General features: G+C 38.8%; 1 long non-coding RNA gene across 1 annotated transcript; it reads left to right on the forward strand.

Moving 5' to 3' along the window:
* Positions 1–988: 988 nt before the first annotated feature.
* LOC104112505 (uncharacterized) lies at positions 989–7,434 on the forward strand. The gene is made up of 2 exons (XR_689994.4): positions 989–5,692; positions 6,332–7,434. It is a non-coding gene; the product is annotated as an uncharacterized lncRNA (long non-coding RNA).
* Positions 7,435–11,438: the final 4,004 nt, after the last annotated feature.

Here is an 11,438-nt window from a genome sequence, read left to right on the forward strand (position 1 = left end):
TTATACATATTACGAAGTTGCTTGGGACCTTAAGTCGCTGAACGGAACGTTAATTCTCAAAACGACAAGTTGGGTCGTTACAAACCAGGGTCAAATAACACTGAAGCATCTCTGCGGCACACAGAAACAATACTTGTGGTCACGACGTCAAAAGAAACTATCTCTGGCCTGGCGGGAAATGCATAGCAACGGGCCTGACCACCACTTGATCGACCTCTCCCTCTAGGGCGACCTTGAACTGATTGAGCCCTACCCCGAGTTGGCTAAACGGGTGGTGTAACAACTGGTGCAGGGGTCATAGTCTGACCTCTCTGCTGCACGGGACCTCTGAGAAAAGAGGTTTAATACCTCCTCACATGCCCCAACTCCCCACACTCATAGCAACCTCGAATTAGGAATGACTGTGGGGCCTGAATCGGACCCCGTAAAACATAATAGCCACTAGAAGAGCCCGATACTGGCGAACCCTGAGCTGAGGGAGTATGGTAAGAGCTTTGAGTTGAAAGTGCACTGAATGATGACTGAATTGGGCATGCAGTGTATGAACTTTGGCTAACTGATGAACTACGAGGAATCTGACGAGCTGCCTGAGCGGGCCTAAAAGGACGACCTCTACTGTGATGTGACTGACCTCTAAACGAGGTACCACCAAAACTACCTGAACCCCGGGCCTTCTTGCCCTCTCGCTCCTCTCGCTTAAGCCTGCAAACATGCTCCAAACGCCTAACAATCTCAACCATCTGGTCAAACCTATCATTCGTGATACATGTCGGATGGGCATGCATAAGGATTTCCAAGTCAACATCATAGCATTGGAGTGTTTTAAAGTAGTCAAGATCAAGAAGACTATACTTGTAATAATTGACTATACTTACCTTCTTAGAATTAGCTTAGGGGTATTTGGGTCATTTGTAGCCAAATACCCACTTTAGTATAAATAGCTCTCAAGACTTTTATTTTAGGTAGACTTGATCAATGACAAACTTGATATGTAAGTCTCACACTCTATCCTTATCTTTTAATTAATGTATTTATGTTTATATCTTTAATTCCTTTATTGCTTTATTTATACTTTAATTAATGCTAAATTAGTCTTAGTTGGTCAACAATTAGAGTGAATGCATAATTGCTTAATTACTTTATTCGAGTTTTTAAGAGTTGCCAATCTCTCGAGAGTTTTCATAACTTAGGATTTCAATTGATTGAGTTCATAGAAGTAACTAGGCTTCATATCCTAATTGGTTCTTGTTGTTCCAACAATTGTAGGTCTAACTTTTATTTTAATAGCTTAGTATTACAATTGATTGAGTTCATAGAGTTAATTAGGCTTGTTCTCTTAATCAATTATAGGTCTAGCTCTTATTTTTGATTCCGCGTGTTTTGCTATATCTGTGTTTTAGTTCATAGTTCCTATGAGGTCAAGGATTTGTGTATTTATCATCAAAACAGAAAATCACAAAAATAAAAATAAAAATGTACCGTGCTATGTTTTGTTTCCAGAATTAGAATTTCGCTACTGTTCCTAATTGCTACTGTTCGAAAATACCTTCCAAAATTCTGAAAACTTCTAAAGATCGAGTATCGATCGATTCGTAACTACTGGTTTGAGTTTGGATTGAAGCTGGGTTTGAGCTTCTGAACCCTAAGACGACGAAAAGCAGAAGCGAAATTGGGGGTTTTGCTCCGGTTCCGAGATTTGAGTTTGTGAATCTAGTTAGAAACATCATTTTGAAGCTGAATCGGAAGGATTAGCTCGATTTGAACTGATTTGCTAGTTTTTGGTTCGAAATTTTGAGCTGATTGTGCGAAGAAGAAGACGACCTAGGGTTCGTCGATTTCGTGAGTGTTTATTCAAATTAGTCACTGGGGTTCATCCCTACACCTGTTGGGAAGTTCTATTCGAAGTTCTAGCTTGATTGGAACTTATTTGATGCGATTTTGGTCGGAAATTTTTCAAAGCTCGACGAACGCGAAGAACAGCTTCAAACGTCTGGGATTGTGTTTGAAGCTGCGTAGACTATGCATCGTCCTCGACACGTAACCAATTCCAGAAGCATCAGGTTTGATTCTTCTAAGTCGAAAATTAGAGTTATGTGCTGAAAATATTGGAGAGAGTTTTCTGAACATCGACTCGATCTTTCTTAGTTGATTGATTTAAATCAGTGAAGTCGACTCACGTCACTTATTGCTGAATAACTGATTGGTACTGTCCGTTTGGAGCTTGAGTGCTTGAATCAAAAACTAAAAATTCAATTTTCGTTCTTGTTGCTGTTGAATTTTGATCGAGAACTTGTCGTCAAGTTTTTGAGTTGAATTTGATAGTGTCAACTACTGCACTGATACTAGTTATTGATAGTTTGAATCGAATCGGGTGAATAGCTACTGTTGGTTGAAATAATGATCGCATATGGTTCTGAAATTTTAAGAGGCAGCTTGGTGATTTCTTGGCTACATTTTTGGTAGCTCAACTTCTTTTGTTTGTTGCTGCAAATTTTTGCCCAGAATTGTTTCCAGAATTGGTATCAGTTTAGTCTGTATTGTTGAACTCTTAGATTGGACAGCTTTGCTTAATTCTGTACTTCATTGCTGCACCTATATTTTGAGAAACTCTGCATAGTTTAGAAATGCAGGCTTAGTGAAATTGTTCACTGCTGTTGCTTCTGAGATTTTGTGTGTGAGTTTGGAGTTGGATTGTGTGTGAAGGACTGTTATAGAAGGTCAGTAAGATTTGGAAAAAAACTTGCAGCTTGTTGAGGGTATTCTCACTAGAACTTCACTGAAGCACCAGTGCAGAATATACTGCACAAGTTTGAGGGCAAAAGACACGACTTGCTGCTGTTCATTTGATTGAAATAAAGTGCTTGGTTTTATATTTGTGTTTGCTTCTGAAGTTTGGGGGTCACCAGTGAAGTTCTCAATTGAGAACCTGTTAGCACAAGGGGTGATTTGTGACATTTTTAGTTCTCAATAGTTACAGGTTCTGCATAGTTTAAATCTTGCACTGGTTTAGCTCATTTCTGAAGAGCCTCAAGGCATTTAAAGCTGATATAGTTTATGTTCTTGACTGTACCTTTGCTGCTGTAATTTCTGCTGCTGAGGTATTAAACCTGCCATTGTGGATGCTACAACTGACTGTTTGCTTGATTAAGTTGCATTGTGAAGTGTCTAGGTAGTTGGGAATTGAGGCTGCAGTCAGTTTTCCTAGTCTGTTGAGAATTGAATTAGAAAATCTGACAATCAGAGGACTGTAAAATCTGCAGTATTGTTGCACCAGTTTTCAGTTTCACCTAATTTTGAGCATTTTAGTTTGAGTTCAGCTGGTTATTTGAAGAAATGCAGAAACTGAGTTAGAAATTGTATCTTAGTTGTTTGTTGCCGAACAGTCTGCAATTACTGCATAGTTGCTGTAGTTCAAGTGAAGCAGAAAGTTGTTGAACCTCATTACTTTGCATCTGTTGGATAGTTTAATGAAACTGCAGCTGCATTGAAAGGTTTCTGTTTTGGAAAGGCTGTAGTGCATAAAATTTCTGGGAGTATCCTTTGTATATCTCAAAGCTGTGCTTGAGTTCAGCTTGTGATAGCTGAAATTTGCTCGTTTCTGATATGTTCCCTTGCTGAATTGAGTGCTCTTGTTGCATAAGCTACTGTCAAGTTTTACAGCCTCCTGATAGTACTTGAAGGAAAGGGAATCCTGGGAAATTAGTACAGTTGTGAGTAACTTTTATCAGAAAAGTTGGTGGTTTTGAGTTGAAGTTGTGCTCCTGTTCTGCTGCAAATTTTCTGTATAGTTTGAGTGCAATTTCTGCACTGTTTTGGGCATCAGTTCAGCAGAATTTGAGCAGCTATTTCACAGTAAAGTCCTGCAAATTTAACAGCTGAAGTCTGCAGTATTTTACAGCTGATTCTGCAGCAGTTTTGCAGAAATTTTCCACTCAGCTAACTATCAGTTGGGACCAACGTTTGAGCTTGCTATTGAAACCACCTTTGCACCAGTTTCACACCTGCTTTGCACCAGTTTTGCATCAGTTTTGGACAACTATTGGGGCTGCTGATTTCTGTTGTTTGGACTAAACATCAGATTTTCTTGAACAATTTTGAGCAGTCACATACACAGTTTGGAAGCTGTTTTTGGCTGGCAAGGGTTCTGCAATTGCTAGAAGTCCAGAGAGTCAAAGGTTCAGAAGATCAGAAGTTTCTTCTGTCCGGTTTTCTGTCCAATTTTCCTGTCCAGTCGTTAATCTTTTTCTTTCTTTTTTTCTTCTTGTTTGTTAATTCTAAACTAGTGTAAACTTGATATTAGTTCATATTAAGTTTTATCCTAGTTCTTTGTGTGCTTAATTTTGTTTCGTGCCAATTGTTTCATGCTTTTATCTTTTAATTTCGTTGTGAATTGCTTGGCTCAAGTCTGTTTGCTTTTAATTGTCCGTCCTTGTGAATACACAACTTCCACTCCACCCCGAAGACAGTTGGAACTTGTTGTGAACCCTTAGGACTTAAGTTTGCTAGCAATTTTGACATTCACTACTTGAGCGGAAAAAGGCAAGAGTGAATAGGACTTTGAGCACGCAAAAGCCAATTGATGCAAAGTGTGATACACGAGGGTTGAGCGACATCGAGTGAGCTTGGTGAGGACTTTACTACTAATTTGTTTGCTCGTTTTGTAGGTATCATGGAGTACAGACAAACTTTTAGTCCTAATTGTGATCCAAGGAGTGAGACTACGATGCATGAAGTTGTATATATGCTTTATGACATAAGTGAGAAGGTTACCAACATAAGTGAGAAAGTTACCAATATTACCATATGGCAATACCAAATGGATGCAAGGTTGAATTCCGTGATAGAGGAATCTCACTTAAGACAACAAGGAAGGGAGCGTAGTATGACGCTTACTAATTCCTCTGCTACACCCTCTCCTTCACAAGTGCGGCAAATGCTTCAAAGCGAAAATTTGCAACACAACCAACCTAACCAAAGACCATAAAACTTACCAAGGCAACCACAATAACCAAAAGGACCTTATTTTCCTCCACCAAACTACCGACCACCTACCTACTACCAACACCAACTACAACCCCAAACCACACATCAACCACCACTAGTACCTCAAGTACAACCTTATCAAACTTCACCACTACCTAGACCACAAGTAATTAGTCAAGAGCCTCAGAAGATGAACAATCCACTTTTTCAACATGATCAAGAGGACACCTTGAATGAGTTGGACAACATCCAACAAGTTTTCAATGACACATATAGAGGGGATGAAGTGAACCAAAGGGGAAGAGGCCAAATGAGTTTGAGACCATCCTTGAAAAATGTAAAGAGAAAGAGTAAGGATGAGAGACAAAAGATAGTGAGAAGTGAGGGAGAGAAAAGTGACAACTCTAGAGTGGAAAAATGAGAGAAAGTGTGGAGTGAAGTGAGTGAGTTGTCACAAGAAAAGAGTGAAGAGCTTGAAAAGAAAATGAGAGAAAAGAAAGAGGGAAAACAAAGGGAAAACAAATAGAGAGTGAGGATTTTCGTTATTCTAATGCTAATAACCTTTCTTCTTTCTCTAGTTGTTTTGTATCTTGTGAATGAACTTTTGGAGATGAGCCATCAAGTGAAGTTCAATCTACTTTGATGAACTTGGAAGAAGATCAAGCTACCTTTTCAAGAGAACTTTTGAAATTCAATGAGCAAGTTCAAGGTAAAGATAATTTCACTTTAGAAGATCTTCAAGGTAAAATAGCTTATCCTTCTATTCATGATACTTTAGTTGATTGTGTTGACACTTTGAGTTTGATACTTTATCTTGTAATGAGAAAAATAGTTATGGCTTGCAACTAACTAGGAGTTCTTGTGCATTATTGGATCATTCTAGTTCTTTGTTAAATGACTCCTTAACTAGTGATGTGTGTGATGTTGAATCTTATGATACCCCACCTTTATGGGATGATGCATGTGATGATTCTTTTGACTCTACTTTAACTTTGTTGGAAGAAAGTTTTGACCTTTATGAAGAAATGAGTCAAGAAAGAATGTGTTGATGATTCTTTTGATTCTATGTGCATTCCTTTGGAAAAAGATTCATTTTTTATGGTGAAATGAGCAAATATGAGTGTGGAGATGCCTTGTTGGAGAGTGAACAAGTTACTTATAATGACATAGAAATAAAAGAAGACAGTTTCCATTTGTATTCCAATGAGTTAATTTCTCTTGTATTTGATCTTGATGACTCTTATGCATATTTATGTGATGATTTTGTTGAGTGTGAAAAGAAAAGTAAAGTTTTTTATGCTAGCATTAGTATTAATTACTTTACTTATCTTATTTCTACTTTTGCAAGAACATTCTCTATGGATTTTGCTAATGCTTATATGAGAAAAGGTAAGAATGTTTCTTTTGGTGTTTTGAGTGATCATTTTGAGCCAAAACAAAACCTAACTTTATTGATTATTTTGTGAAGGTTCAACAAGAGAAAATTGCTAAGGGTAAGAAATGCCTTGAACTAACACTTTGGCATACTTTTTGTAAAGAGCTTTTTCTTTTGCCCAAAAGCAAGAATGGTATGTACGTTTGGCTTATGCTTATCTTGTGTTTATCTTAGGCCATTGAGGTAAAGATTCTTAACTTTGAGTATTGTGATATTCTTTGTATGATGATTCATGATGAGTTTGGCGTATCTCTTAAGTTGTCATGTGAAGTTGTTGGAAAGTGTAGATATTTGGGGATTAAAAATTGTGTTTGACCCTGGAGTTGCTTCTTATCATGGTGAAGTGTCTCTCTTTGGATTGGAGAGTATGATTTTTATTGCTTCTTATGACACTTGGTTATACCATAAAAGTGTGCACTTTGTTGAGGATTTTACAACATTGTGGTTTTGTTGGAAGCATGTAACTCTAGACTCTTGATTCTTCTCATGAGTATTATTTTTCTTATAGTCAAGTTTGTGTCATTTGTGTTGGAGATGTGTTCTTTATAGATTATGACACTTGGCTATATCATAAGAGTGTCACTTTTGAATGCAAGATTGTAATATTTGATCTTTTAGCTTAGACATACAATGCTTTGATTGTGATTGGCTTGGTACTTATGTTTGCTCCTTTCTTGGTTCTGCAAGGTCCAAATTCGAGGATGAATTTCTTTTAAAGGGGGGAGGATAATACATGTCAGATGGGCATGCCTAAGGATTTCCAAATCAACATCATAACATTGGAGTGCTTTAAAGGAGTCAAGATCAAGAAGGCTATACTTGTAATAATTGACTACTCCTAGCTTCGTAGAATTAGCTTAGGGGTATTTGGGCCATTTGGAGCCAAATACCTACTCTAGTATAAATAGCCCTTAAGGCTTTTATTTTATGTAGACTTGATGAATGATAAACTTGAAGACATGCAAGTCTCATACTTTATCATTATCTTTTAATTAATGCATTTATGTTTATGCTTTTACTTTCTTTATTGCTTTATTTATGCTTTTATTAGTGCTAAATTAGTCTTAGTTGGTGAGCAATTAGTAGTGAATGCATAATTGCTTGATTACTTTATTCTGGTTTTCAAGAGTTGCCAATCTCTTGAGTGTTTTCATGGCTTAAGGTTTTAATTGTTCGAGTTCATTGAGGTAATTAGGCTTCATATCCTAATTGGTTTTTGTTCTTCCAACAATTGTAGGTCTAGCTCTTATTTTTATAGCTTATGGTTATAATTGATTGAGTTCATAGAGTTAATTAAGCTTCATATCCTAATTTGTTCTTGTTCTTCCAATCAATTGTAGGTCTAGCTCTTATTTTTGATTCCGCATGTTTTGCTATATACGTGTTTTCGTTCATAGTTCGTATCAATCCGTCTCGGCTTCATGAGCCAAAATGTAACGTAACCATAGTTGAGGCCAACAATAAACCTAATAATCCCCCCCCTCCTCTCTCTCTCAGTAGGAACCAACCATACTGCATGACGTGCCAAATCCGCGAATCTCATCTCGTACTAGGTCACAGTCATATCCTTCTGGTGTAGCTGCTCAAACTCCCTACGCAACTACTCTCTACGAGTCTATGGACCCAACTTCTCTAAGAAGAGAACTGAGAACTGATGTTATGTAAGTGGTGTTGCGTCAGCTGGCCTGCCTGACTCATAAGTCTGCCACCATCTATCGGCTGCCCCTATAAGCTGAAAGGTAGTAAAGGCAACTCCACTGGTGTCCACAATACCCGCTGTGTGAAGAATCCGATGACACCAATCCAGAAAACACAGAGAATCCTCTCTTCCACTGAACTCGGGAGGATCAAGCCTCTTAAATCGCCCAAGCTCTTCTGCCCCTCATCGGACATAGATGGACCAACCTCAGACCGAGCAGCAACAACTGGCTGAGCTGGTAACACCGCTGGTGTCTGATAACCCTGAGCTAGCTGCTCCGGTGTATGGGCAGCGGGAGTCTAGGCTACTCCCCCAGATTATAAGGTAGCTGGTGCAACCGGTATCATACCCACCGAAGCCAAGCTCGTGTACACACTCAAGATCTGAGCCAAAGTCTCTTGAAGACCAAGTATAGCAATAGGCACCACCGGTGTTTGAGTTGGTCCCACCGGCTCAATACTATCCGAAACCTGCTCCTCCTTTGGAGCAACTTGTGGCTCCACGGGTGCTATTCTAGCTGTAGTGCGAGCCCACCTCGGCCCGACCTCTCGTGGCCCTGACTTGTGGCATTAGTGCCTGATCAGCAGAACGTGTCCTCACCATCTGTGAGAGAATAGAAGATTAAAGGTTCAAACTTCAGAATTAACAAATCAGCATGATAAGAATGCAAGAAAGTGAAGTTTTCTAATAGTTCTGTAGCCTCTCAAAGATAAGTACAGACGTCTCTATACTGATCAACAAGACTCTACTAAACTTGCTCATGACTCGTGAGACCTAGGCAACCTAGTGCTCTAATACAACCTTTGTCATGACCCAAACTCCCACAGGAGCCGTGATGATGCCTAACACTACTTGCTACACAAGCCAACAGTTTCACAATAACAATGACTAAATTAACAAAAGCTTAGTAACCTCAACAACGATAATATCATAAAATATCTGTGAAAAACAATGATAACAAAACTACAACCATCCCAAAGATCTAGTGTCAACGAGTACATGAGCACTACTGAATGTCAAAATACAAGGCCAAATCCTCAATACAACTGTCTGAACAATAGAACAGTAATAACAGAAATAAATGAAAGAGAACTCCAAGGTTTGCGAATGATATAACAGCTACCTCGTAGTCTCCACAAGTTGGTACTAATGTGAACTCTAGCAATCACCGTGCCGGGAAGTACCTGGATCTACACATGAAGTGAAAAGTGTAGTATGAGTACGACTGACCATGTACTCCATAAGTAACAAACCTAACCTTGGGCTGAAAGCAGTAATACACTTAGAAGAAAAGTTAGTGCCCAATCATCAATAATTAATAACAACTCAGGATATAACGAAGACAGTAAAAGTACATAACTCAAGGATATCATGTTCAGGTCTTTTACAATTATGGGAAATTAATACGTGCTTTCCAAGTATAACAATCAAAGCCCAACACGGATAAGACATTTTATTTACCAGCTAGCATGAGGAAAAATACATCTCTATGCTTACATGTCAAATATACATGAGTTAATATCATCACAGGCATGTTCACGGTGCCTAGCACAAGCCCTCACCATTACAAACACAACTACACTTAGCACTGTACGGGTACTTGGCACAAATGCCCCTTACCAAAGCGCATATATATATATATATCACTGTGCCCGCGCTCACTGTAATATCAGACTCCGAAGGGGAAACTCTCGGCCCAAGCACTAGTCAATAATCATATAACCGTTGTAGCGTGCAACCCAATACAAATATCAATCTATTGCGGCGTGCAACCCGATCCAAATATCACTCACAACACGGCTCTATGGCCCACATCAGTCATCAACCGCTCAAGTCTCAATGGATCACATCTCATAGAACTTAGCCCAAACAGTATAACACATAGAAGGCAACAACAATATGTGATATGACTAACAAATAAAGTACAAAGACCGAGACATAACATGCGGATGAAGAATTATGACTGAGGATATGACTACAATTAAGGCAAACAACTTAAAACAACAAGAATAGCCCTATTATGTGTCAAACAAACAAGCACATAGCCTAGACATGATTTCTAACATGAATCATAGCTCAAATGATCACACAAGTAGAGAAAACACGGATATGTCACGACCTAAATTCCCCTCCGTTTGGGTATCATGATGGAACCTAGTCTTAGGGACTAGGTAAGCCTAACACTAATTGAAACAACAACATTATCTAAATAACATCCAACAATTTGAAATAGAAATCTCTTAAAATTTATAATTCCCAAAACCGATAGTAGAAGTCATAAGCTCTACAGAGTGTTTGCTAGAAAACTTCTAAATACAACTGTCTAGAAATAAGAATAAACAGTGCAAAATAAAAACTTGAAGGTGACTCCGAAGCCTGGGAACACAACAGCAGGTTTACCTTGAGTCTCCACAGCAACGACCCGCATAACTACTAACGAACAAATACCTGGATCTGCACAAAAATGTGCAGACGTGTAGAATGAGCACACCACAACGGTGCCCAGTAAGTATCAAACTAACCTCGGTAGAGTAGTGACGAGGAACAGTCAAGACACCCACTGGTCTAATAAACTGAACAAGTATGAGTATGGGAACAACAGAAATATGATATCTACATAAAGACTATGCAATATGGCTCACAATACAATAATGGCAATAAGAAAGGAAACAACAAGTATCAGCGGAATACCATAAAAATGACACAGAAAAGTGAATGGAACATAACCTAAATTCGGAATCACAAATACGGCAAGGACAAGTAATAACTCAGCAACTACAACCGCTTTTACATAAGGTTTTAGTCATTAAACTCCATGAGGTACCGAACCTCGGACAAATCACAACTTACGGGTCTCAATACCTGAACCCTAACACTTGGCATCCTGTGCCCTTATAACACCTCATAACCGCACTGACGACTCACGTGCCAATAGAGCCATTCTCACATATAAGGCAAGTAAACAAGGGTGAGCATCTATGTTCCACAGTATCAAGAACACCTCTTATCTGATAAGAGTTCTTAACTACGTGTATGTTTGTGCAAGTGTCCTAACATAGTCCATACCAGCAAATAAGCATAAGGAAAAAGAACGGACAACACGTAGAATATTTTCTCATAGCTTTCACAAGATAAAGCTCACACAGGTAGGTGTACCACTACACAATATCAACAACAACAATGCCCCCAGGCCATCACAAATCATCACAAATCAATCCCTGACACAACTCACCTTGTCTCGCCACATGTGCAATAATAAAATAAATGCCCGTCTTGTCTCGCCACACGTGCATAATAATGTTCCCACCTTGTCTCGCCACA

The sequence above is a fragment of the Nicotiana tomentosiformis genome, chromosome 5, assembly GCF_000390325.3.
Source record: "Nicotiana tomentosiformis chromosome 5, ASM39032v3, whole genome shotgun sequence".
Lineage (NCBI taxonomy): Eukaryota > Viridiplantae > Streptophyta > Magnoliopsida > Solanales > Solanaceae > Nicotiana > Nicotiana tomentosiformis.